The sequence below is a fragment of the Corvus kubaryi genome, unplaced genomic scaffold (assembly GCF_017639235.1).
Source record: "Corvus kubaryi isolate FWS band 111438036 unplaced genomic scaffold, C.kubaryi_AGA036_p1.0 split3-73, whole genome shotgun sequence".
Classification (NCBI taxonomy): domain Eukaryota; kingdom Metazoa; phylum Chordata; class Aves; order Passeriformes; family Corvidae; genus Corvus; species Corvus kubaryi.
In genome coordinates, this window is record NW_024582091.1 from 17,026,829 (window position 1) to 17,053,046 (window position 26,218).

The following is a 26,218-nucleotide window of genomic DNA, read 5'->3' on the forward strand; positions in this document are numbered from 1 at the left end:
ATGGACTGGCCCTTATTCTGGAACTTGACTGCCTTTCCTGTTGTAGACAATAAATCGTCCCATGGAGAAAGGTGCACGGAAAGCAATCAATTCTGCTGCCAACACCTACCAGACTACAGCCAAGGTAAGGAGAGGATGTGAGACAGAAATGGGCAGTTGGACTCAGTACAATTGCAGTCTGAAGGAGCCCAGAGAAAAAGAAAAGATTTGATGTATTTGGGTAGTGGTTCTGAGGACAAATAAAACCAATGTAGCATTTGCATCTGTAGTTTCTTACAGGTCTGCAAAGACAGCAGAACGCAAACACAAGCTTTCCTTCTCCTGTAAGATCCAGAGGAGCTTATGAAATCTTCTTTGCCATGGTAAAGAACAAGGGATTAAAGCTACAGAGACTGCTATAAGAAGAACTTGGATTTTATCTTTCTTTGAGAACACTTGTATTATTTGTTGAGCTTTTCATGAAGCTTTTCGAAGCTTGTTTTTTTCTTTACCCCCCACAGAAGTACAACGTACTCAAACACACTTAAAGCTGCAAAAGCCATCAAATCAAATCAAATAGGAGATTAACGCCCCAAACTCAAAACTAAGCCATGCTTTATCCCAGGGAAACAGAGTGGTTTGATTATTTTTGTTTGAAACTCTGTCATGGGAGTTTTAATCTCAGGGCATTCCTTATATGGTTCACAAACCCGAAAGGCAGAAAGGACCACCTACTCTGGCCTCCTAAAGGCAAATCAACCACTGCCTTTATCACACAGACTTGCAATCCTGACAGAGCAATGAAATCTAGTGTTTTGGTTTTTTTTGACAAGCTCTCTCTTCGACTGTTACTGGAATTATCTGTACCTTTAGCCTCCAAGTTCTCTTTTGACAGATTCTGAAATAGCTGTTCCACTATTTTACCCTGGACTGACGTCAAGCAAAACCAGCCATCAGTTCCCCGGGACATCCCTTTTATCTTTTTGAAATATTGGAAATACAGTTGGCAGCCCTCCAATTTTCTGGAATTTCCCATTTCCCAAGATTTATTATAAATTACCAGCCACTTAACAGAGTTTTTTGGCTACTTCCTTTAAAATTCCTGGATGTAAAATTAGTAGGATGTGAGAATGTTTAATTTCAACCACTCTTGCCTCTCAGATCCTCCTCTGCTATAAGCAGCAAACTTTCTCTTCTTTCCATATTACTGCACAGGATGGACATATCTTCTTCCACAGTTTCAAATACAAAAAACACCTGGGGAACACTTCTGCCTTTTTTATTTTCCCTTTTTGGATATTAAATTAGTAAATGTTTTATCATGACTTGTATTTCTTCGTTTAACCAGAATGGCTTCTCATTAGAGTAACTTTTTTGTTATTGATGGCAGTGTAAAATCATAATTTTGAGAGCTGGCAGAATATTCTTCAACAATTCCCAGTGCGTTCAACGCTTTTTACTTTAAATGCAATGTTATGCCAACACAACAGATTCTAACTTTGGAAAACATCTTTTTCAATTCTGAGTACAGCGTATGCATAAATTCATAATCTCCTAGTATATGATGTACCCTGATTGCACAAGGTCACTGTATGGGATTTGAGACCCCGTGATTCATGTTATTTAAGACTGTCCACAAATAATACTGTTTGACAAATTGCTTCCCTTCTTGCTTCATTTTCTCATGCATCAAGTCGCAAAGTTGTATTTTCCAGTCCATTTTTAAGAGAACCACTCCCACTGAAAATCCCACAGCTCATGTACCACTCTCTCCAATGCCGCTGCTATAATGCTAGAAACCTGGCTAATAAAACGCCAAACAGTGTGATTCTTGTGCAATCCTAATGGTTTAGACTTACATATACCGGTTTAGAGTTACACCAGACTTACGCAAGGCTGGTTGATGTGGTTGGGTATTCACTGATGTCACTCTCTCCCTCTATGGTTATTTACAGCCCTCGTCTGCTCATTTGTCTTCAAGAGGAATGTACTGTTGGTAGAGAAAGAGGCCACTGAAACCAGACATTCCCACAGTCTCTGCAGATCTTAGCTTGGAGATCCACAAAATCCCAAGCCTTGTCCACCCTCAGCAGCATGGTGGGTGCCACCTGCTGCTACTTTCTCCCTTTCTTCTCCATTCACAAGGGGACAGACACTCCAGGACACCTTGGCTGTATCATATCTGAGGACAACACAAAAGAAATTAATGAGGTCCTTGTCTGCACAGTGGGAATCATCACTGCCACGCTACCTTCAGGACCATGGCACATTTGGTCAGGGCTGTATTTTGGGCAGCTGTGACCTGAGGAAGCTTTGCCTGGCTGATGAGATGTACGCCCATACCTACAGTCTGGACAATCTTTAAGAGAGAATGCTTTTTTTTTCTGAGAAGAAAAGTCTGTATGATTTTTCTGATGTGAATTGAGAAGCTATATTCTCCACAGATCTTGGAGACATGCAATTAAAGACTGTCAAATTTGCATGCACGCAGGATTCAATTGAAGGCTGAGCAGGCGATGTTATAACATTTCTCACTTGACTTGACAACCTTATATTCTTTTAACAGCTTTTGTGCATAATTTCCTTGCTTTAAACAAACTGAAGGTGCCACTGTATAACCTGACCCCTGAGCCCACGAGGGTGAGGATGAGGGTAGTAGCCAGGAGATTCCTGCTTCCCAAGCAGAACTGGCTGACAATCACTGGTCTGCAAAATCTCACCTGAACAGTCTGCAGCACCGCACCAAATGCAGATGGAGCAAGCAGAGCACAGCTCTGCAGGTCCCCCTGTTTTGTCAGAAACCTGACTTTCGAGGAAGAATTGAGCAGAAACTGCTAGCTGCCCTGGGCTTTCCTCAGCAAACTTTCTGGTTGGTCAGATGGATTTCCAGCAACGGCTGCAGCATGTCCCCAGCCCACTCTCCAGCTGAGATCTCATGTCTTTGCTCCACAGCATGAGGGCACCAGAGCTTTAGAGGAGCTCAAAAAAATGCTGAACATTGGGAAATCAACACATAATTTCAAGCTTTATTTTCCTTTTTATTTCCCCCTTAGCTGAAACATTTCGGCGGTGGTTTTCCAACGACAGTCTGAGAAAACATCACAGCAAGAAAACTACGACTCTGTGCACCTGAAGTCTGGCAAACCTGCTGTGGTTCAAGATAAGTTTTCATAGAGGGAAATTAGAAGACACAAGACAGCCAGTCCTGTTTCTGCTGCGCACATAGAGTAAGAAGCATCAGGAGGTCTGCATGCAACGGGACGTAGCTTGCACATTACAGCACTTACTTATGAAGGTGTTGAGTGCCATTAATCCACGCTCTTTAATTAGATTTGGGATCGCTTGCAACAAGTGGGATCAAGCCATAAAAGCATGAGGACAAGGAGATTAAACTACAGATTAATAATTATATAGTATAAACAATCTGGGATAAAATAAAACTCTTACACTCCACTGGAAATTGGCATATGTCCAGTTTATGTATAAAGCGGGAGATCTATAAAGCTCATTGATTAGTATTTCAAACGAAACTAATCTAAAAGCATTACTAATTATTAACTGAAATATGTAATACAAACAGCATGCTAGGAAACAATCAATACTTCTCCGTGCTTGCAAACCCCTACAGCAATTTTTGTGCTATAAAGGGGACCAGACTAGATGGCAAGCTCTAGTGCTTGCCAGGGAGTTTGTCTCATGGAAAAGAGAACAGTCCGCAATGTAAAAACAAGCATGCTTTTTTCTTACTTCTTCCCCCTCAACTTCTGCCTAACCTAAATGTACCTAACCTATATTGTAGACTGCAATAAAAAAAATAAACTAGTTAAAAAATCACTCCACAAGTCTTTCTAACTAAATCAATGAACTTTGTTTCTTGGACTGTCATAAGAATGCAATCATTGTTATGCAGGACCCAATCCAATCTTTTTAGACAAACTTGACCACATAGAGACATAGCTTCAGAAAAGGAAGAGACAATTTTCAGCTATCAGACTAAATGAAGATTTTGCCATTAGGACAGTTCAAGTCTTGTAGAAATAGGCTCAGTTAATTTGTATTTATCAGAGGTCAAGATCAGGTAAGTCCATCCACAGATTCATGCCATTACCTCAAGAATTTAAAGTGCTAGTAAGACACAGTTTGGTTATATGTCCAAGGGAATGTCAAAATGCTTTAAATAAATACCTGTTGCTTGATGAAATACAGGACAGCCACCACTGGATTATGAATGACACGATGCTATTCCATCGCAGCATACTGTTCTCCAATATAGTGTCTTTAAAGCAGACACATATGTGCATGTGCCTATAGTTATAAATGTGTGTAATGCATATACCCACACATATATATGTGCATATATATATGCACACACATAGACATGTATCTGTATACCTGTGCAAACATATGCACAACATTCAATTGCTATCTCTTAAAAAATATGTATTATTATCATTGTGTGTTTCATGTCACCTGGCATGAACTTTTCAAACATTAAAAAATGACATGTCTCTGTTAAGAGTCCTATCAACAAAGCTACCCATCCTTACATCAAGAAAGAAATGCTCCTTTTACTCTACAAATTAGGTTGTCTCAGTATTATTTGTAGCCTTTATACCATGCATTTCTCACCTGAAGTACATATGCACACATGCATTCTTCTCTGCTACACGTGGCAAGAATTTTTTCCAAAAAGAGTACAAGAAAGAGAAGAAATTAAAATCCTGAAAAATATGTTTGTGCAAATGTTTTTAGTAATAATAAAGGAGGATAGAGGCATGAAAAAAACCCTCTGAAATGGGACAATGCAGAAGCGATGGTGAAAAGTTGAAAGGATAGGGAAGAGCCAGGAGCAACATCCACAAGGATGTTAAGAATTGTGTTATTATGGATGTATGGAAGGGTTCAAGAAAAAAGAAGAGAAAGGACCTGGGTTACTTTGGAGAAACAGAGTCCTGAAGAGGCTAGGGCTCATGGATCAAGAGCTGCTCAGACGGAAAGGCAGAGGAGGGATGGCTGGAGACGTTTCTAGGGAGAAAGGTCTGTAGTAAGGGGGCAGGAGCCCAGTCCTGGCTCCATTGCTTCCAGGGAGGCAGAGGGGCTGGAGTGAGAACAGGGAAATGAATGGTGAGAAAGAGTGGCTATTGTCCAGTGTTTTCAGTGAGCAAAAAGAAATTGAAGAAGCTGAAGATAAAGCATTGCATACTACAGTGAGTATGTAAGGCTGTTGGGAGGGAGCAGAAGAAAAGAGGGCGCAGGCGGCAGAGAGAGAAATGTTTCACTGCCCAGAACAGAGAGGGGAGCGACTGCCAAGGAGCTTGAAAGAACAGTGGGAATGAAGGCAATGCCGAGAAAGAAGATTCATGGAAATTGTCTGTTCTCCCTCTGGGAGGTAGGATGATGCTGGGAGGTGAGGGGAGAGAAAAGTCTCAGGCACTCAGAGAAGCAAACAGGGAGAAATGTCAGAGTGGAGAAGAGATGAGAGGGGAGAGGTAATCACTGGTGAGAGGCTAGAGAGTGGGTGAGGACACGGTGCCAAGAGATGATAATCCATCTGATTAGAGAATTAGGCACAAGAGATGTCAAGCAAAAGGCAGAGAGCAGAAGAGGCTACGGATGTGGCAAGAAGACCCTGAGCTTAAAATAAAACTGTCAAGCAGTCCAAATACACCAGCCATGCACTTCCCCTCTGCCTGCCCCCTTTCTCCATCGCACCATCAGGGATCAACTACCTTATTACTGCAGGGAACAAACAAAAATCCAGCTGCCCTCAGGCTGATCCTGGAGGAGCAACAGAATAGGAATGAGGAGAAATAAAAGCTGGCTGGCAGTAGCTGCCCGTGGATAAAAAGGAGACCTTTATCAGAGCTGTGCGGCTGTATTTGATTTATGAGGGCTTCTTCTTGCAAAACAGAGGCACAGCAGTGTAAATGGCTTCCTAAAGAAAGCCTTGTGGACAGCACCTCCCACAGATCAGAAAGAAAGGAAATGCGGATGTCCTGGGCTAGCCCGGGATGGCTTGGGAGCTGGGGCTCCTGGCTCAGGCATTCAGCACAAAGCTACTGGCACTGCGCCGTGCCCACGCAGGAACAGCTACGCCCCACGGCACCAGGATTCGGCTACATTGCGCCCCCAGCACTTTCTACGGCGGCTGTCACTATTTTGATTGTGAATGTAACATCCCCTTGTAATGAAAAGGCTCGGCTCCTCAGGAAAAGGACTACCAAGCACTGTAAAAATCCCTCTCTTTTTGACAAAGATGTCTGCTTCCAATTTAAGGAACAAAACACTGTAGTCTGGATTGCACACTACACATTTTTGTAAATGTTCTTTTGTAGTAGCAAGTAATTAATCTTGTGTTAGCACCCAAAAAGTGCCCACGAGTTTTTGAACTTGCAAACAGCTGGAAAATGCCTACTTAGGCTAGTGTGCACATCTTTGAGTAATTCCTATTTGTTAATTACTCTTCCAGAAGCTGCCAACAGCTATTCTAACATTTTTCTAACCAGGGAGGGATATCACATCACATAATCATGTGAATTAACAATGAGACAGTGGTGAAGCAATGGGATAAAAATCAGAGAGTTGAGAAAGAAATTAAAGCTAATTGATTTGCACCAAAAAAAATTGCAGTATATAAACACCATTTCAGAAACAAAGGACATGGCTGGGGAACAAATAAACAAAAGTGAAACCAGCATTTGCAGAAGTTGTCAGAGTAGATTTCTTCTCTCGGTGACAGATGAGATGAGACTTAAGCCCAGGACCCCTTACAAATGAGACTTGCTAGTACTCCACTAACCCACTGCAACCAAAGCAATATTCCCCTCTGCAACACAACAGATGTGATTCAAACTGGCAAGCCATGGCACATAAAAGCATGATGCCCTCCCCTGCTCAGTGCAGTTTTTTGCAATATTCATTGCAATGGCCCAGAGGGAATTCCAGCTCACAGTGTGCAGAAAGCTCGCTGATGCTCCTGCACAGCAGAGAGGACCCCCACATGGCTGAAGGGGCACCAAAGGGCAACAAGCAGCGCTGTTGGAGGAACCACCTCGAGATGGAGCTGCCGATGAGCCGATGGGGCTCCCTTGGGCCTGTGTGGGAGGCGGGGGGAGGCAGAAGAGGAAAATCAAAGAGGTACCTTTAGATATGTGTGTGCACATTTAACTGTGGCAAGCTAATGCAGGATTTGCAATAGAACGCCTGCTCTGAAAATGGCAAAGGCAAGTTATTACCAGGATGAACATCCTTATTCACCATCTCAGGGGAAGCTCTGGCCATCTTCAAGCAAATGTCTTTTTCTTGGAATGCTGTTAAGCTGTGGTCATCAATCCTATTTAAGGAATGGGAGGAATGGCTTCATATCACTGCTTCCCCTCCTCACTCGATGTGACATAAAATACCAGCACATTAGAACAGGCAAAAGAAATGGAGCTTGGCTGGTAATGGCCACACTCATGTATTTATTAAGCCGCTCAGGGAAGGAGGCACCAGGCTCAGAAGGCGCAGCTCCTTCATCGAATGCCTAGAGCAGCAGCTTCCTGCTACCAAGAGGTTTCCTTGAAATCCCTCCAGAATCACTCTGCAACCCAAGTGTAAAAGAAGCCACTTGCTGTGCTCTGATTGCCCACTTGAACTTTTTGAGAAGGTTGTGTGTATTTACCGTCAATCTTCAGCACTGTGTTGCCAACTGACTTGCGGTGGAAAGGCCGCAAAACCGGACGGTTGCACTTACACAACCCACACGCTGCTCTGCCCCTACGCCTCAGAAGGGCATGTAGAGAGATGGGGCAGCACCCTCATGTGCTGGTGGGCCACAGGGGCACAGGCAAACCCCCTGATTTAGGAGCTTGTGCTGCCACTGCTGCGGCAGGAAGAAGAAATGATTCCCCTGACTTGGCTGCTCAACCAGATTGGCAAAATCTGTTAAAAGACAAGGTGATTTTCCTAATCATTACAGCCTAGACAGGAGCTGGAATTTGGCTCACATTGGCTGTTCAAATGCTTCACTACTGGGCACTGCTAGAGGGTTTAGCATCACCGCCTTCATTATCTCTCCCTGGCTTCATCTTGTCTGTGCTGTGTATACATAAGGACACATGGACCATGAGACTCCCAATGAACTCTTGTAATACCAGCTGTCAGCAGCCACCTCGGAGTCAGGAAAAACATGCTTCAGCAAGAGATTGTGTCTATAAACATGGCAAAACTAATCATCCCAAGAAGGGTTCCCCTTCCTCTTAAAATTAGTAGTGTATACAGTCAGATAGCTCAATGTAAACACATCACTCTGAATTTCACCAGCTTCACTATCAAGCACTGTTGCACTGCTATGGAAGGAAAAGTATGAATCCTGTAGGAAGTCTCTGCTATAACAGATACTAAATCTGACATGTGAAGAGTTTTATTGTAGTGTTTCTAAAGGAGTGAAAAGGGAGAGAAAACATGCGAAGACTAAAACCATCAACACACCAAAGGTTACAAGAGAACTGTTAAATGCGTGTCCCTGTGAGAAATGGAGAGGATAGCTGAAGCCCCTCCTGTGACTAAGGCAGTGGACAAGCTCCAGTGAAGAGTCCAGGAGAGAAAAGAGGAAGGTAGTCATTAGATAGGACATCCTGGGTTCGAGAACAGGAAGGTTTTCCAGAAAAACTGCTCTAGGTAATTTAAGCAATCATTTGTAAAACACAGGACAAGAAAGAGCCCCCAGGACCAGCCATGGTCTGAGGACTATGCAAGCCACATCTCTCAAGCCAGAAGAGCTCAGATGGTTTGAAGTAAGTATTTCAATTCTTACAGATATTCTTAAATCTCATCTAGTTGTCCCTTTTTTCAGAGACAAAAGCAAAGTACTACATTCTGTTAAGTATGGTTGTTCCTCAAACCAGTGAACAGGATGCCTCCCGCAGTGCCCAGTGGTGCTGCACAGCTCAGCAGTAGCACCAGGATAATGGGATGCATACACCCTTGTATTCTATGAAGGAGCCTGTACAAAAGAGATGTCTTCAGTGACCACTGCAAGACTGGAGACCCCTGTAGCATGAAATAGGAGGGCGGAAAGAAGGGCTGAATGAATCATGAGCTAGGAAAAAAGGGTTGTGGCACACCCCCACACTTTTCCATTTCAGGTCTGTAAAATTCAGCTACATTGAGGTGATGCTGCTGACACCACTGCTCAGAGAGAAGCAAGTCTGAATCAATCAGAATCTGTCTAAGACCTGAGCAAAACCCTCCAGCACAACAGAGGACAGAGAAGTTGTCATCATTTACACAGGAATAACAAAGAGAGGTGAGTCCAGCAACCTTACCCTGAGCAAAGGAATCATCAGGAAAGCCTCGCCCAGTGCAGCTGCTGAGAGAAAAGGTCAGGAAGAACACAGCCAGATTTCGAGCAAAAAATCCACTCATCTTGCAAACCATTTCCATGTCCATGGGTGCAAAGGCACTGCAAGCTTCTGCAGACACAGCCTGCCCTGGAGCTCCACTGGAACAGAGGGGGGACATGAAAAGTGCCACAGGCCAGTCTTTCAAGCAAAGGAGCAGCAACCATTTAACGGATGCAAAGCGACAGCCTCAAACGCTCGCGCAACAACGAAGCATCAGCAAAAGCCAAATGGAGATGAACAGAAACATGCTCTCGTATCCACAGCCATCTGTCCCTCTTTGCTCGTTGTTTTACAAATTGACCTACTGTTCCAAATCCCAGATTTTCAGAAATAGCTCTGGATGAAGGTATTACCAAGAAAAACGATCAGTGTCAGCTAACCAGTGTAACTGAGGAGTTCTTTCCAGGAGGCTGAGGCAGTGATGACAGAAGCTGGAAAACCAAAATCCCAGAGAGGGGGAAGCACAAGCCACTCAGATACATAGGCAAGGAGCAACAGCAGCAACATTTGACAGTGCAAGTGATGTTCTCTTCCGCCAAAGGCAGGTGAGAAGCTTAACAAAGACCTTTTCTGTTTTCTGGTGCAAATGATGCATCTCAGAGAACAACCAACCACACTGGCCTTGGAGTAAAGTAGACCAGAAAACCAAGGGGATTCCTAAAATCTATTACTGTACCAAATACACAGCTAGCATTCTCCCATGAACTGAAAATCCCTTCAACTACTCCCAAACAACTACTGCCTCCTCATTTTGTACAAAGATAAATTTCCTCTCCAATATAATTTTTAATACTATAAGTAGGCTTGGTAACGCAACCCCGTTAATTTAATATCCTCCGAGATCTTTACCATCTCTCCCTGTTGAGGTTTTCTGCAAAGTACCATCCTCATAATTTTTCAGTCTTTTGAGCCCTTAATTTCCTATTAACTTGGCATATTTGTACTGGCCTGACTGGTTTTATTGCGTGCTTTCACCAGTGGTAAGTGAATAACCTCCTCACATGGCTTTTGGGGGGGATTTCCTCCCAGCACTGCCAAGGGAGCCACAACTTGCCATGTGTCCTCCCCCACCTCAGCGCTCCCTCTCCCTCTGAAATGGGGAAAGATGAAAACTAGAAAACGCAACAGATGGTCTGAAATCCTCTTTCTGCGAAACCCATCACTACGGCACTGAGCTTAGGCAATATTTCAAATATTTCCGCATGTGCCAACAGCGGTATCCATGACTAGGGATGATGAGGAGACTGCTTGTGAAACTCCCCCATAGACACTGTTTGCAACAGCCTAGTCCTCTTGTTGAAGGCTCTCTTCCCTACTCCAAATCCAATGAGAAAACTAATCTTCTCCAGATTTAAAGCTGACAGGTGGTACATGCATAATTAAAGATGACCTAACAGAGAATGCTCTCATTTCTGGCATATTATCAGACACTTAAGCAAAGCAATTATCAGTAGGCAATCTTTTCTGTCAACAGAGATTGGATGAAACATTTTGCCAGTCAGGAAGATATTATAACAATGATACATATGTATTTGCAGATACTCCAGCAATATAATATAGACTTAAATCTCTCCTGTCTCAGACAAATGTCTTCATCACCTATGGAGGACCACATCTTCTCACATTTTCATGTTCCCCTGTGCCATTTCCACAGACTCACCAGACAAAGTACACAGACTCCACCTTGCTCTTACTCATGTCAACCTTTTCCTTCAATCCATCTGGACTAGAGGCCCTGCCACTCCTCTCCACCAAGGGAAGGACAGTCTTACTGTCCTCTCTAGCTCCTGCACTTTTTCCACCTGCACTACCTGGTAGATGGCTGATCTGTGGGCCAGGAAACCTTGTTCTTCTGCCTTTTTACCCCTCCCAAAGCAGGCAAAACCCCAGGAAATGTGTCCTCCCCCTTTCTTACTCAAACACCAACAAGAAGTCAGCTCCTCCAACACAACCCATCCAAGCCTCCCCCAAATACCTTCTTCTTCATCCACAGGTAGCAGTCACCTGTGGCACATCAGGGGCTGGGCATGATATTGCTCTTTTACTCCTTGTCATAACTTTTGTGACATAAACACCTGCAGGGAAGGATTAGGGCCCCCATACGTCATGATGGACTGTGTCTGTTGTGAACAACCATGCCTTACTCAGGACCACAAGCTGAGCATCTTTATCTTGGGAGCTGTGAAGGTGCAAGAGATGAGTGGTCTTGTTCTCCTTAGCTTATAGAGGGGGCAAACACAAGCGGAGATCAGTTGGGAATTTTATGTGGAATCAACCCAAAAATCTATACTAGAACTAGGAATATCTTCCCTGCTTTTTGGTTAACAAGCAGATGGTATGGTCTCCCAAAATAGCAGTGTCACCCATGTAGTTTGAAAGAAGCAGAAACTTTTTAACCTAAACTCTTAAAATGCTTCCTTCAAGCAGTGTTTTGCAATGAATCCAGAGAGCGTTCTGTGCCTTTTTTTTTTTTTTTTTCTCCTGAGCAGGGATTTTAAAAAAAGAATATTTTGTGGAAGAAAGACAGGGAGAACAGAAAACAATTAGGAAAAGGAAAGCCTAAAAAGGTTAGTGGTTTTCTTAATTTTGGGAAAATTAGGGCTGTGAGAAGTATTATAAACCGCAATTACATATACACATGGGACTGCATTTTACCTTACGAAAGAGCTGCTCTTAGGGTATAAAATTGCTTTAATACTGCACTACGACAAACGTCTTTTTTTAAAAAAGGCTTATGATAATGGATTTTCAAAGCAAAAGTAAAGCTGCTTTTCCCTGAGAACAGGGCTTTAGAGAAGGGAAACTTCACAATGCCAGTGGTGTGCGTTTTGCTGCATTTCACAAGATCTCTCATTATTTAAATTCCGATGTATTTATGTCATACATGGATAAACGATCTTATTGTTCAGAACATGTCTTTATATGAACATCTCTGCTGTTAGAACTAGTGTTATTTAGCTGGTTTTTTTCCTCTCTCCTTACCAAGTCAGAACAAAAGTGTCTTTTATTGCAGTTTTGTGAACTTCATGCAAATGGCAGTTTTTACACATCAATCGTCAGTTTAATAACACTAATGATAACAGGGGAATTGAAAGTAATAGGCTGATTTTTTGGCAAGCAAATCAGAATTTATAGAGAAGTTTCTACGATGTCAAACTTTATAGCCCTGTGTTATCAAAAGCACGAGGAGTGAGAATTAAGATTAAACCACTGACTTGTTAGCAAGCTACACTTACTAAACCACAGCCTTCCTGCACCAAGATTGATTATTCAGAAATCCACTGTACAAGATAGGAAGAGATAGGGATAGTCTTCTGGGACCTCAGGGAAACATTTATACAACAAAATACATTTGCCAGGGGGTACCGACCTGACTGAGCAGGCTCAATATTTCTCTCGGTTAAAGCAATACTGTTCAGTCTCCCAGTCTTCTCTAAGGCATAGTTTGGTCATTCCTTCTCCTGCTCTATCCCACTCTTGCAATCACAACACTTTGCAGCATTTAAAGTCCAGTTTTGCACCTATCACTCATCCAAGTGGCCCTGGTGACTTCACAGGTGCTGGTTATAGGCTTTCATGCCACAGGACCAAGCATGGGAAGAGGAAAAAAGCCTCATATGAGTAGCTAGAGCTGTGAGAACTAATGGACTTTCTGTGGATTGTGGATGGATGACTACAAAGAACCACATTTTGAAAACACAGCTTGATCATGATCACAGGAGTAACACTAAATATAAGAAAAAAGCATTTGCTTTCCCAACACGCAAAAAACCAGATGTGGCAAAATGCCAGTTTTTGACACAAAATACCACAGGAGAAGTGAGTGACAGCGGATTTTTAATACTACTACGAACAGGTGCTTAAGCAGGCATAGTAGTTTCCCATGACAGTGACGGTCTGAGGACAAATTTTATATCTCTAATGTCTGAATTCCCCTTTTTATCCAGACAGACAGACAGACACAGTCCTACACCCTGGACCACTCCGACCCAGTTCTAATGCAGGAGGTATAGACGGAAATTGCACTTTGCTTCCTCCCACTCACATTTGGCTATGATCAGGACCCACTGCTAAATTGCTCTACTATTGAATCCCATCCCACACAGGGCATCTTCTTTTCCACAGATGCCTGACTGCTTTTCCACATGGTCTGTGGGTTTGATGCTTTGGTTTCCAGCTACAGGCTCTAGGGGCTGAATCCTTTTCATGGGAGCATTTGAACTGCTACCTTCCTAGAGTCAGCACCCTTCAGTTTGGCCATATTTCCTGGTTAATGCTCCCACAACTTGAACCACCATTTCCACATGAAGAAGCCTGTTTCATGGACTGCTAAAACTGTGTTCCATGTCCATCCTCCTGCCTTGTGTGGGCTTTGCCAAAAATCAAGTTTTGGAGAGGAGGAATGAAGCCTGCTCCCTTATCATTACTTATAGCATGTACTCTCAGTGATGTTTTTTATCAGTAGACAAGTGGGAAAATATGTTTTAAGAAGGACAAAGACTGCTACCGTTTTACAAAAAGCCCCAAAACAAGCAGAGCTTATTATGTACCACAGGATGAAATGCAGCATCTTCGGGGAACAGATGTTTTATCATCAAGCAGCAGTTTGGGAGAACTGTGGGAGCTGGGCTGTTTCACCCATGAGCAAACTAGGAAATTACAGGAGCTTGTAGGTGTTGTCTGTGTGTGAGGTCAGAGACAGAGAAGCAGTTAAACCCCATCTCTAAGGTACTGTCCCTGTGCGGGTGGATGTAGTAGGTTGTTACAGAGAATAAAATGGTGGGAAATAACTATTTCACTCAACACCATCACTGTGGCTGGGACTGGCATTAGCAGTGGGGTTTGGTGGGCAAAAAGCAGAACAGTGTGAGGAACACACTGCGATGCATTAGTGCATACATGTTGAAAGGGTAAATCTCTGGATTTTTGCTGTCTTGTCAGGATGACATCATGCTCCTACCTGCCCGCATCATGAACCTCACCACGCCTCTAAACGAGACCTTAAAGTTTGTGTCCCGTCATCTGCTGCTGCTCACCACAGTCCAGCCCCTCACTGCTAGTGAGAACAGTAACAACCCCTGTCTCCCTACAAATTTATGCTAGAATTACCCTGTAAGGAAAATCCAGGCCAAAAAGGAAGTCCTCAGTGAAATGAAGCAATGCATTAAAAAACACTGTTTGAGCTTGGAACATGATTAGATTTTCCTCAAGTCTGAAGGAGTCCCAATTCCTAATGGAAAAATGGGAGCTGTGCATGCTAACACCTTTTGCTGCAGGTTGGTATCCACTCCAAACACCATCTCAAAAATACTTTCGCTTCATCAATACATTTCTAATTCAACCAAAAATAAATTAAAATAGCATCAGAAAAGCTTTGCATGGTAAACATCAGAAAAACACTGGTTTCCAAGCCTGCAGCCAGTTGTTCTATAATATCTTCTGCTTTGTGCTGACAACCTTTTTTCCGTCCAATCATTCAGACACAATGCCTTCAGGTCTGTCTAAGTAATGTAATTTACTGGAGTGGAATTCCCTTGATACCTTCTGCAGCACTCAGTGACAGTATCATTTATACTCTACACTGTCATGCCATGACACTGATACATTGGCTTTCATCCCTCATTCAGCACAGAGGGTGCAATTTCACCTTCCATTGTGCCCTTCTGCAGACTGCGTGTACAAATTCCCTCCATTCATTCCTAATTACAAACCTCTGCTGAAATACTCTCATTAGATTTATATTTCTCACTCCAAAGTGTCAATCTTATTTCAAAATTCCAATTTTCTGGGAGATTCATCCATTAGCAGCAACCTCCAAAGCATTCCTTAACCGAGTGCATTAAAAGTGAAGCTGGCAGAGCAGAGACGCACTTAAAATACACCATTACAGCAAATCTCCATTGCTAATGTTTTCACATTATTCGAGCAATGCAATAAGGAGCCTGTGACTAGCCAGCCTTGCTCCTCCAGCAGTGATGGGCCGAAGCCCCCAGTCCACTGCTGTGTCCAGCTCTGCTCGCACTGTGAGACTGCACTACATCCCAAAGCATCTGCTGCTGTCCCTGCCTCACAGGACCTCCTGTACAGCATGAGGTGGCTGTTCAAAGGACCCCAGAAGCTGAGAGCCACAGAAAGAGTCTATGACAACTGTAAAAAGGCCCGAGTACAGCTTGTTTTCTGTGGTAAAGTTAAAAAAAAACCCAACAAAAACAAGCTTGGGGTTTCCCAAGGTAGCAGTTCTGCTCTGCAACCCAAAAGGTTGCTAGAGGTCTTCAGCTGAAAATCTCAACCACATTGTTTGTGTCACTTACACTAATCCTAATTTAGTGGCCACATGTAGGACTGTTCCCTTCAAACTGTTTACAGGAAACACAACTTCACAGATTCCCCAGAGCAGCTCTACAAGTAGTTAAAAAAAATCAAAAGAGATCCTTCTACGTCTTCAAGAGAAAGTCAAACACCTTACAAACCTCATCACCATACAAGGGAAAAAAATGAAGAGCACAGCAGGGGTACTGATAGTTGCACAATGCACCCGATGTGCCATCGCTAAAAATAGCCCGTGTGGCGATACCCCTGGAAGAGTCCAGCACGTCTCATCCCGCTGGAAAGAGCAGCAGCAGTGATCAGCGCAGGAGTGCTGCTGCCACATGACACACGTGTTGCACTCTCTCCTGTCATTATCTTCAAAGCCATCAGGTTTGAACTCACCTGCAGCTGGCACAGCAGTAGAAAAGAAGGCTGGGTGGGGAGAAAAAAAACACCTCTACAACTGTACTGAAAAAGGGAAAATTCCACAGAAAAATATTACAGCAAATGATTACGCTCCTTGTCAGCATCTGGGCACCTACAGGACTGAGGCATGCAGGTGATTATAACAGAGGTAATGTAATTCCCTGCAGCAACCACTGTGGGGGAAACTAATAATTGCTGAAGTTTTGCCCGTTCCCATCTGAAGTATTTGAAGCCTTGATTACCGCATCAGCTCTCTTGCCATTTGTACTTTGTATCAAGGCAAGAGCTGGTCCAACAAGCAGGCACAGATGTAAGAGCAGAAAGGCACATTTCAGCAAAAAGGCAAAAGTAAGGCAGCAATGACAGGCATGAGCCCTCCTAGGAAGAGAGGGAGGACTACACCAAGCTAATTTAAAGGGATTTCATATTGCCTAATGAAAGACTCACCATTGGCAGCGTGACTAGTCCATGGAACAAGCGCGTGTGCTTCTAAGTGCCCCCAGTACCGCACATCCTCCTCACCACGTGGTGTTAGTCAGAGTGAAAACGTATTGTCTTACAAAGCCCGATTTTCAAGACCAACACCTCTGCTACCCTGCCAAGCCTGGCAAAGCTGGGAAGGTCATGAAGTGACAAGAAAGCAGTGATGCTTAAGCTGCCACACAGCAGAAAGCAAGTTTTCAGCCTCTACCTCTGGTCCTGCAGCTCTTGGATAGATGCTCTCTCCTCTCATCCATCACAAGAATGACATCAGACCAAGAAGCCTGACATGCACAGGCACACTCATTCTCTGGAAATGCCACAGCTACTAATGAGTGAAGCTGGGACAGCACCAAAGCTGACACCATGAAGCTACAAATTTCCCTGCATATACTGACATCTCTCTTTAATATTTCTCTTGGCCACGAGCTGACATATCAATTAATGTGGTCAGAATACATTTAGTAGTTCAAGATACTGCAACTGGTTTAGTGGATTCCTAACCAGTGCAACTACCTGGAAAAGTATCAGACAGTGCATTTCAATAGTCACCCTAAAAAGCAAACCAAAAGGATTTTATCTGCCAAAAGTTAACCCTGAGAATTTGTTTCTCAAGCTCAGCAGATTTGTATAGATTTCCATTTTTTTTTCTCCTTCACTTTTTCTCTTCCAGAAGATGAAATTCCAGATCAACAACGCAAGGTATACCAGTGAAGTTTTGAAAGTTTTAACTTTAAAGATCTTCCTGTCCCCTCCAAAACTGCTTTTTCCAGACAGCAGAATAATTCTGCTTCCAAAATTCTTTCATCACCACCTTTTACTTATGTACTATGCCTAACTACTTTTTCTTTTTTTTTTTTTCCAGTAAGAAGTTGATGAATTAACACAGCCAGACCACACCACAAGTAAGCTCTGACTCTCCTTTCAACACAGACCCATTTACAAGCATTAAAACCTAGGACTCACCCACCAGACAGAGCCGAAGCTGCAGGCAAGCCAGTCATCAGAGCTAAGAGAAATATTATGCTTGCTCTACAAATGCTGAAGCATTTGAATCTTATTTTTAGTTGTACACAAAGGGCAATAAATGGAAAATCTTATTGTAACCACTGCTTTTTCGTGGCCACCCACACTTCCAACACCTACAGCAAAAGTATATAAATGCAAAAGCCCCAAAACTCATGGCTCATCTTAACAAGGGACGTAAACTAGCTAGTTGCTGTTAACTTTTTTTCCAGTTTATATCTAGTGGGCCATTATATTCTGTTAAACTTTGAAGACAATTTTCACATACTGTGCGTATCTACTGTCCAGGACTCTGCTGGATTTTCATACATTTTTCCCAGTACCAGCATGCCTGGTAAAGTCCTTCTCTAAGTTAGCTGACCACTGACTGATTTTCAAATTATGAAGTAGAGAAGGTGCTTCCCCCTAACTCTCAGTTTCTTCCCCTGCTGCCCAAACTACTGAGGTACAAGGAGTTAATGCTTCACTTACCTGTGAGAAATTATGCTGAATACTCTACCCAGAAACTGGCAATTAAAAAAAAAATCCCTTTACACTCATAACAGTAGAAGAACTTCAAACAAATTGCTGTCAAGGATGATTTCATTGTGTTTAAATCCACTTTATTTCAAGTCACTTTGCAAATTACTCTTTAATTTTATACCTAAAACTCTCAGGTCTACTATGATGCCAGTTTGCTCTCCTGTATGTCCTATGCCTGATTCTTTCAATTTACAGAAAGTAACACAAGCGTGAACCTAATTATCATTTGAAAACCCGCAGAAAACTAATTCAACTGACTGAGTAAAAGAGAAATAAAGGAAAAAAGGTCCGTCTCAAGACCAGACCCAACAGGAGGGTGATGCCAAGTCTGGAGATGATGAGAGTGAACAATCTCATGCCATTAATCATCTTGCTGTCACTGAATGTGCGGGTTATTATAGCAAGAAAACGATCCAATACAACGCTTTTACATCTCAACTCTTTGTAAATCATAACAGGAAACATGTCCTACCAGCTAGCAATCAATATTTAACTAAATGATCGAAGACCAAGTGCTGGCTCCAGAAAAATGTACCTTTACCTGCCCTTGCTTATCAATTGCCCGCTAGACCCAAAAGCGCGTCACCTTCCTGCAGCTCCTGACAAGGCAAAGGCAGAGCCGGCTGCTCTCCACGCACGCTGCTGAAATCAGGTGTGTGCTTTCCTGCCAAGGATTTAGGTCGCAGGACCTGTGTGCTGAACGCCGCAGAAGCGCGGATATCTAAGTATTATGAAAATAAATGGGTCATACACCACTGAGCTAACAACCACACCACCCCCAAGCCGGGCACTGAATGACTGTGCAGAGCTCTGCCAGAGGGAGAGGAGAGGTTGAGCCAGCAGTGAAAACAAAACTGATGTGGTGAGATGGATTTTACTTTTCACTGGTTACAGAGAAAGTTGGTCTTGCTGTCACCATCTCTCAGGCTTTTCTGTGGAAAAAAAAAATAAAGCAATGTGCAGGCTGGTAAGATGTCCTGTGGAGACAGGCTGGCATCTCACCCCACCGGGAAAGGGGAAGCGCCACTGGCCCTGGGCAGAGGGAGGGCTGTGACTCAGTCCCTGGGGCTGGCACACACACACACACCCGCGCTGTCACCTGCCACGGCGAAAAATAAAAGTTCTCGCCACAACACGGCGGCCACATGGGAAACGCCGAGTAAACAGATCAATGACGCCGCGCGCCCACGCAGCCCGTGGCACCGCTGGGGTGACAAACAAACAAACCTTCGGCCAATGGCAACAGGCCGAGAGGCGTCACAGTAATTCGAGTTCATGTGGCACGCTACACTGCAACAAACACCGCTGTCCTTCGCTGCTGTTACCAGCTAAACATGAGCAGAGTGCTCTTCCTGGCCACACAGCCTGTGGTCATCGCGTGTGCCTGGGTGGGGATGCCTCCAACACCGGGGTCTTGGTCAGAAACCTCCAGGAAGGGACACTGGCTCACCACCCGCACACATGTGCCCTGCCTGAAGCCACACCAGCGCTTTTCAGACCATACATTTGTCCAGATACATATTTTATTTTAGAAAACATACACATGCATATATATATAAGTTTTATAAATATTTAAGTTTCATTTTTATATATATACACACATCTGCACATATAAATAAAATTATATTTAGTCATCAGATGTACTTGTATCAAAAGCTGTCCCCGGCCACTCAGCCTGGTTGAGGTACAGAGGCACTGATGATGCTGAGAAGCCCCTGATCACATTGAGGGACTGACACAGTGCTGCTGGCAGTGGTCAATGGAAAGGATGCCATGGGAGGCTGTAAAGGTCCCCGAGGTGGAAGACACTCCACACCCTCTGGTGGCATGAGGTACAGAGTCCTGATACGCCAGTACCATAAAATAGGTAACAAAGTGTCTTTGCCCCTGTTGAGAACAGCACTCCAACAGGAAAATGTACCAGAGAAATCATGAAATGCAGACATGGCCACATCTCTCATCCAGTAAGATAAACCTACCAATGTCCTCATTGGTCCTGGCACTTGGGAAGAGGGTTTGGTACTGATAGTTAGGAGTGTTTGATAAGTCAATGTCCAAAGTGATACAATTTTGTCTTCAGAAATCTGATTTCCTTCTGAATTCTGTCAAGTTATCTGACCTTTAAGTGCAGATTTTAAAAAAGATACATTTTTCCCAGGCTGTGGTGGTAGGCAGGTGACAGACATTTAACCATCAATATCTGCATATTTAAAATTTTACATTATTTACATCTGCCTAGAGGTGGCCATAGGACCGATTTCAAGAAATCTTTCTAAAATTTTTTTTAATACTCCGAAGAACTCATACCTAGCAAATATGAAATTTTTGTACAGAAGTTTCTGACTTTTGGGTTGACTTATTTTTTCATCCTGTATAAAGCACTTATAGGCATTTGATAAGCAGTACAAATCTGGTCTTTTTATGAGATGCAGAAAGACATTAATTGGGATGTTATTTTTGCTGCTTTTAGAGGAAAACACACAGGGCTAAAACAAAGCAGGAAATGTGAGCAGAGTATGGACACTGCTAGGAATAGTCACCTGCCTCCTCTAGGATGCCAGCAGCCCTGCCCCAGGAGCTGCTCCAAGGCACAGCTCCGTACATTCTCTGTCATTCATGATTGTTTGGGATAACAAACGGAGAGAGCCTCTCAGCAGAGAGCATAGCTTCTCCCCAGCTGCTGTATTCCCACACTACAGTACACTCAGTCTAACCTAGCCAGGATTAATTCCCTGAGAACCTAGAGAAATGGGGTTTTTTTTTACTATCCTGGCACATGCACCATAACAGGGTTTTGCAATATGCTTCATCAGAATGAGCAAGGGACTTTCTGCTCTGAACTCACATATCAGTATTTTTATGGAAATTTTATCAATCAGCATCCAAGTAGTATTATAAAAATGAAATAACAAATGCACGGGGGGGAAGGCATACTTGCTTATCCCACTGTACCCTGGGAAAAGCAACAAGAACGCAGTTGTTGCAGCTGGGTCAACCCTGTGCAACTGCTCTTTCCAGCAGGGCTAATTAACAAGTGAAAGTCTGCTTCTTTCTATGGAAATTGCTATAACAAGGTAATTGTTACAAGCAGTCTGTCATCAAAAATAGACAGACAGTGGGAAACACTGAGAAATCAAATAGGCAACGAGCAGCTTGCCCTCATGTCTACCTGTGCCGGCGTGGATCTGCACACACGGCGGGTGCAACCCCAGCCAACAGCCTGTGAGGTGGTGCATGGGTTTTCTAGGAGCTAGAGTACACACCATGTTTTAAAAATGATGCATAGCTCAAGCACATAACCACAGTTACAAGAGAAAGAAGAAAGAAAAAAATGGAAAAGCACATATTTGATGATGGCTCCTATAGCCTCACACTGGTTTTCAAGTTCATTTGGTCCTCAGACTTGATTTTGTTCCTTGAAAAGGAGACGTGATCATACGTAGCACAACAAGAAGCAAGACAAAACTTCCTATTCACTTCTTGGAATGAGAGAGGCTTTTTCTCCCATTTCTGTCTGCTTTTTCAAGTCCCTCAACAAGGATGATATTTTTGAAGTTAGTTCTTCAGGAAGTGTTTTTAATAGTGAATTTGCAAGATGCCTAATGATAAGCTTTTCAAAGATCATGAGAAAACCCTGCAAAAAATTGTGAATAAGCCTTCCAAACCTCATGGGAGTAGTGCTAAGTAGGACTAATGAAAAACAAGCTTTTTCTGCCTGCCTAGCTGTTACAACTCATATCAAGTCTTCTTCCCTCAAGACAAGCACTAAAAACAAATTTCAAGCCAGATCCAAAATTTTCCTGTAGTCAGACGATTCCTGCTAAAGGGGATTTGATTAATAACTGCACCAGATAATGCCAAACCCTAAAGGAAATGGCAACACTCTCCCTTTTTTTTTGGAAAATGAAATCAAACTCACACCCTGTAAGGCCTCTTTGACAGTGAATTCTGTTACTACCCAGACTGTCTCCACTGCATACGGCTTCACCATTGTTTTTTCTGATACTCATCACACCAGAAAAAAAAATTTCCTCTCTTTAAAAACTGAATTTCCATATGCATTAAAGAACACTGTCCTCCATTTGCAATAGACTTTTCTTGCTTTAAATAAATCTTCTAGTGTCACACAAGCAAATAAAGTACTTCAAAAAAAGGTATATTTCTAATGTAAAAGCTTTGGTTCCAAAACACTCATACTTTTTTAGAAGTAGTATTACAGATCAGTTTCTAAGATTAAAAATGCTGTTAGTAGGCATTCAAGAAAAACTGACCAGTAAGGAGTGCTGCTTCACTGACCTGTTCTGATTAAACTGCACCATATGCATTTGTCACTGCAGTGAACAAATACAGGCAGTAACATGCACAGTGCCACACTCTGAACCACAATTTTGTATTATCTCCTTTTGCCAAGCTGCTCTATACCACCATCTCAAAGATAAAAACCTCTAAACCACAAAAATATTTGGTTTTGTTTTAAAAATTAATGAAATTAGGTTGTGCTCTAGCCTTTTCCCAAACGCGTCATCTCTGGGGTGTCCCGTCCTCCGTAGAGCACGGGCCATCACATCCATGCCATCCTTACAATGGTCCAGAAGCTTCTCCTATCTCAGAACACAGAATTAGGGTTAGAATGCTGACAAACTGCAAAGGGTTAAACAAGCTTCTCCCCGCTGATTCTATGTCAGGCTGTGCTACGGAATGTTTCACAGGAAGACTCAGCCATCACGAGATTAGGGATGAAATACATGCACAGCACCATAAGCTGCTCCCCCTCTTGGGAGAAAAATCAAAGCACTACAAGCACTGGGAACTACTACCCAGGTTGAGAAGACAGGAAGGGGTCCCCTCAATCTGCCCCTAGTAGATGAGTGCACAGCTTTTTTTACCCTCCCACAGTCAGGTGGAGCACTTAATTCCACCTGGAAGGAGCTGGAGGTAGCCATGAAGATCCTGCTGATGCTTACAGAGCCTTTTGGGGCAGCAGGCTGAAGGACAAAGCAGCACCAGGGCTCCTCCAAGGGAAATAGTCCAGGAACCCGAAAGGAGAAGGATGTGGATTTCATCATGTGAGAAATAGAAGGGTGCCTGCAGTCTTGTTGGGCAGGTGATGGCCTCCAAGCTCGCACGGAGCACGTGCAGCTTTGGCAGAGCACACCAAGGTAAGCGTACACGCACGTAGCCAGGTGCCGAGGAAAACAAAGCGCAGTTGGAGCAGTGGGGCGAACAGAGATATTTTAAATACTTCTCGCTATGGTTTACTGTAGTAGCAGAACACTTAGGAAAGCCGTCAAAATGACAATCACTATTTAGGTTAAAAAAGCAAGTAACTACTTCAATAACAATTTATTCACCACCTAATGCTTGCAGTTGAATTACAGCTTTTACAGTGTTTTTCTAAAGTGTGATATTTACTGCCTCCACCTTGCCTCCCCAAGATCTTTTTTCTTCTTTTTTTCCTTTCGTTTTTTCTTTAAATAGAAAGGAATTGGAATAATAACTTACATGTAACTTTTCTAGGTTCTGTGCTGGCTAAAATGTTCTCACGATGCAGGGTACAGGATCAATGGAGAAATTAAGAGGCTGCAGCAATCCATTAAGAAGTGACCCTCCAAAATTCTGTAGGGCAGTGCTCAGGCAACTCAGTTGTAGCAACCTAAAACAAAATAAAGGCAAGAGTTAAAAAAAAAATGAAGCACTGAATCTTCACAAACAGCTCTTTGTTTATTCCTTTGAATTCTAAAAAAAATTGGGGTGTCTTTTTTATTAAATATAGATGGTCTTTATGCCAAACATGACAATTACTTTATGCCCATTTCACACTTCCTCCAAGCTTTAAGCTGTAGATACCTTCCAACAAAGACCATGCTTTCCTTGCATTTGTATAGTATGAGGCCTCTGAGAACTGTTGAGCAGATAAACTAACACTTCTGTGATTATTTTACCAGATCATACCACAGATAGGTGCATCCTTATGCATACATACTAAGGAATTCTTTACTGTGATGGTGGTGAGGCACTGGAGCAGGTTGCACAGAGAAACTGTGGATGCTCCATCCCTGGAAGTGTTCTAGGTCAATGTTGGATGGGCCTTTGAGCAACCTGGTCTAGTGACAGCTGTCCCTGCCCACAGCAGATGGGTTGGAACCAGATTAGCTTTAAAGCTCAACCTAAACCACCCTGTGATTCTATGAAACTGCACACCACACCAGAAAGGAGTTCCAACAAAACCAGCAAATTTATCTAGTGAGATTTAAATAATAATTAATACTGGATTTTGTCAAAGCTTTGCACTGATTTTATCAAGGAATTAAAGTTGGGAACACAAAATTTGTTCCTTTGTTTCTCCTTTTCTCTGGGGAGCTTCAGAGAAGAACCACCGTCAGCGTAGTTTGGTATCCCTGGTTGACGTGGTGTGTGCCATAATCCTGCAGCCACCCTAAAGCAAAGCTACCTGTCATGCCAGTCCATGCCAAAAGAAAACTGGAGAGACAATAAAATGTTCAGCTGCCCACAGGAAATTCTTTGTGCTGTCACGTCTGTGCAAGGGGCTCAGTCCCTGGAGGGGAGGCACTCCAGGATGGGGAAAGCTGGTGAGAGCAGGGCTGGGGCCAGGGGGCTGGAGGAGGTGAGATGAAACCCCCAGCACCCAAATCCCAGCATCGCCACACAGCCCAGATCCCACAGTGCACACAGGCCCAATCCCAGACTCCGGAAAAGGCTTCCCCCATCTACCAAGGAAGTGGTCACACTCTGAAGTGGATGAGGAGAAAATACTTGTGGAAGGAGAAGTAATTAGCTTCAAGCTACAGAGGTTCTCAAGTCGAGGTTTTCAGGTTGCCAGCGCCCAACACTTTACTGTGTTCCTGGAAAAAAACGTTGGAATGCTTAACTACTATTTACTTGAGTAAAGTTGGCAACTGGGAGCGGAAAGGAAGATGGTTTTCTTTTGAACAGAAGGGGACAGCAACAGTACAAGTAGTGGCATGTATCTATCTTCACAGGATCACTGCAAAGGCTGTGTCTGCAGAATTACCACACACTAAAGCTAGATAAAGGGGGAGGTGAGAAAGAGGAAAATAAACCCCTGAAGTTTAGATTTTTTAAAAACGCCTCTTATTTTTTACAAACTTGCAAAATTAACTCTTCAGTAAAAAGATCTGGTTTCCCAAGAGATGTCTGCTATGTCTATTTGTGACCAATGACTTTTTATGACTCTGTAAAAAATGAAAAGAATAATAAAATGCAGTGAAAAGAAGAGAGATTTGGTGGTTATTTTTCTAAGTATGCTGTGCTGGTAAAAAAAGTTCAATATTTTCTGAGCACTGATCCTACTGCATTTTACTCCAAGTTTTGCAGAGAATTGGTTCACTTAAGAAAAGTAGGTTATTCCCTCTGGATGGCACCCTCCTAGATGGTTTACCAACAGAAGCTCAAACTCTTGCTACCTTTAAGGATTACCTAATTTGGTACTTGAAAAGAATCATGAGGCTATGCTAGGAACACAATGCTTGTGTCTCTTCAGTTTATACAGTTTTCTCCAATTGGGCATAACATTAATTGACAGACTGTAAGAGTACCAAATATTTAGGGTCCCAAATATACATTATCTAAATTGCCCATAAACCTGAAAATATAAACTCTAAATCTGTTCTGTCATAAATCACTGGGAGAACAAAAATAACTGTTGCTTACTCAATGGCCAAAGGACTAAAACCAGGCAAGGCTCTGTGTTTTCAAGGATAAGTTAGTTTCCTGAGCAAAAATTGCACTTGCCACAATGTATCAGAAGAAAAAGAGAAGAAACAGAAGTTGCGAATAGAGAAATAAGAAAAAAAAAAGGGGCGGGGGAGGGAAAAGAAGATTTTCAGCACCACTGAAGCTTTTCTGAGAAGGTCTGATTGATGTTCACTGCTGTAGAAAGCATGAGGCTGCATCCCAAACATTTCATTCCCTTCTGCAAATGTCTCACTCCATACCTCTCCCCATGTCCCCCAGATATTCTTGCCCTATGTGGGATGATCCAGCCAGCATCAGGTTTTACACATGATCTGAAAGACTAAAGCAGGAATCTCTCTACCCAGGGGTCAGCT

General features: G+C 43.0%; 1 protein-coding gene across 7 annotated transcripts in view; it reads right to left on the minus strand.

The window, feature by feature from the left end:
• Window positions 1–26,218, minus strand: part of BACH2 (BTB domain and CNC homolog 2) — a 187,873-nt gene that overhangs the window by 59,936 nt on the left and 101,719 nt on the right. For 6 of the 7 annotated variants that reach the window (XM_042016346.1, XM_042016344.1, XM_042016342.1 and 3 more), the window contains one exon: window positions 23,631–23,781. The gene's annotated coding sequence lies outside the window, so the exon portion shown is untranslated. Of the gene's footprint in view, window positions 1–1,869; window positions 1,970–23,630; window positions 23,782–26,218 lie in introns of all 7 variants that reach the window. The other variant, XM_042016347.1, reaches the window with a different exon arrangement.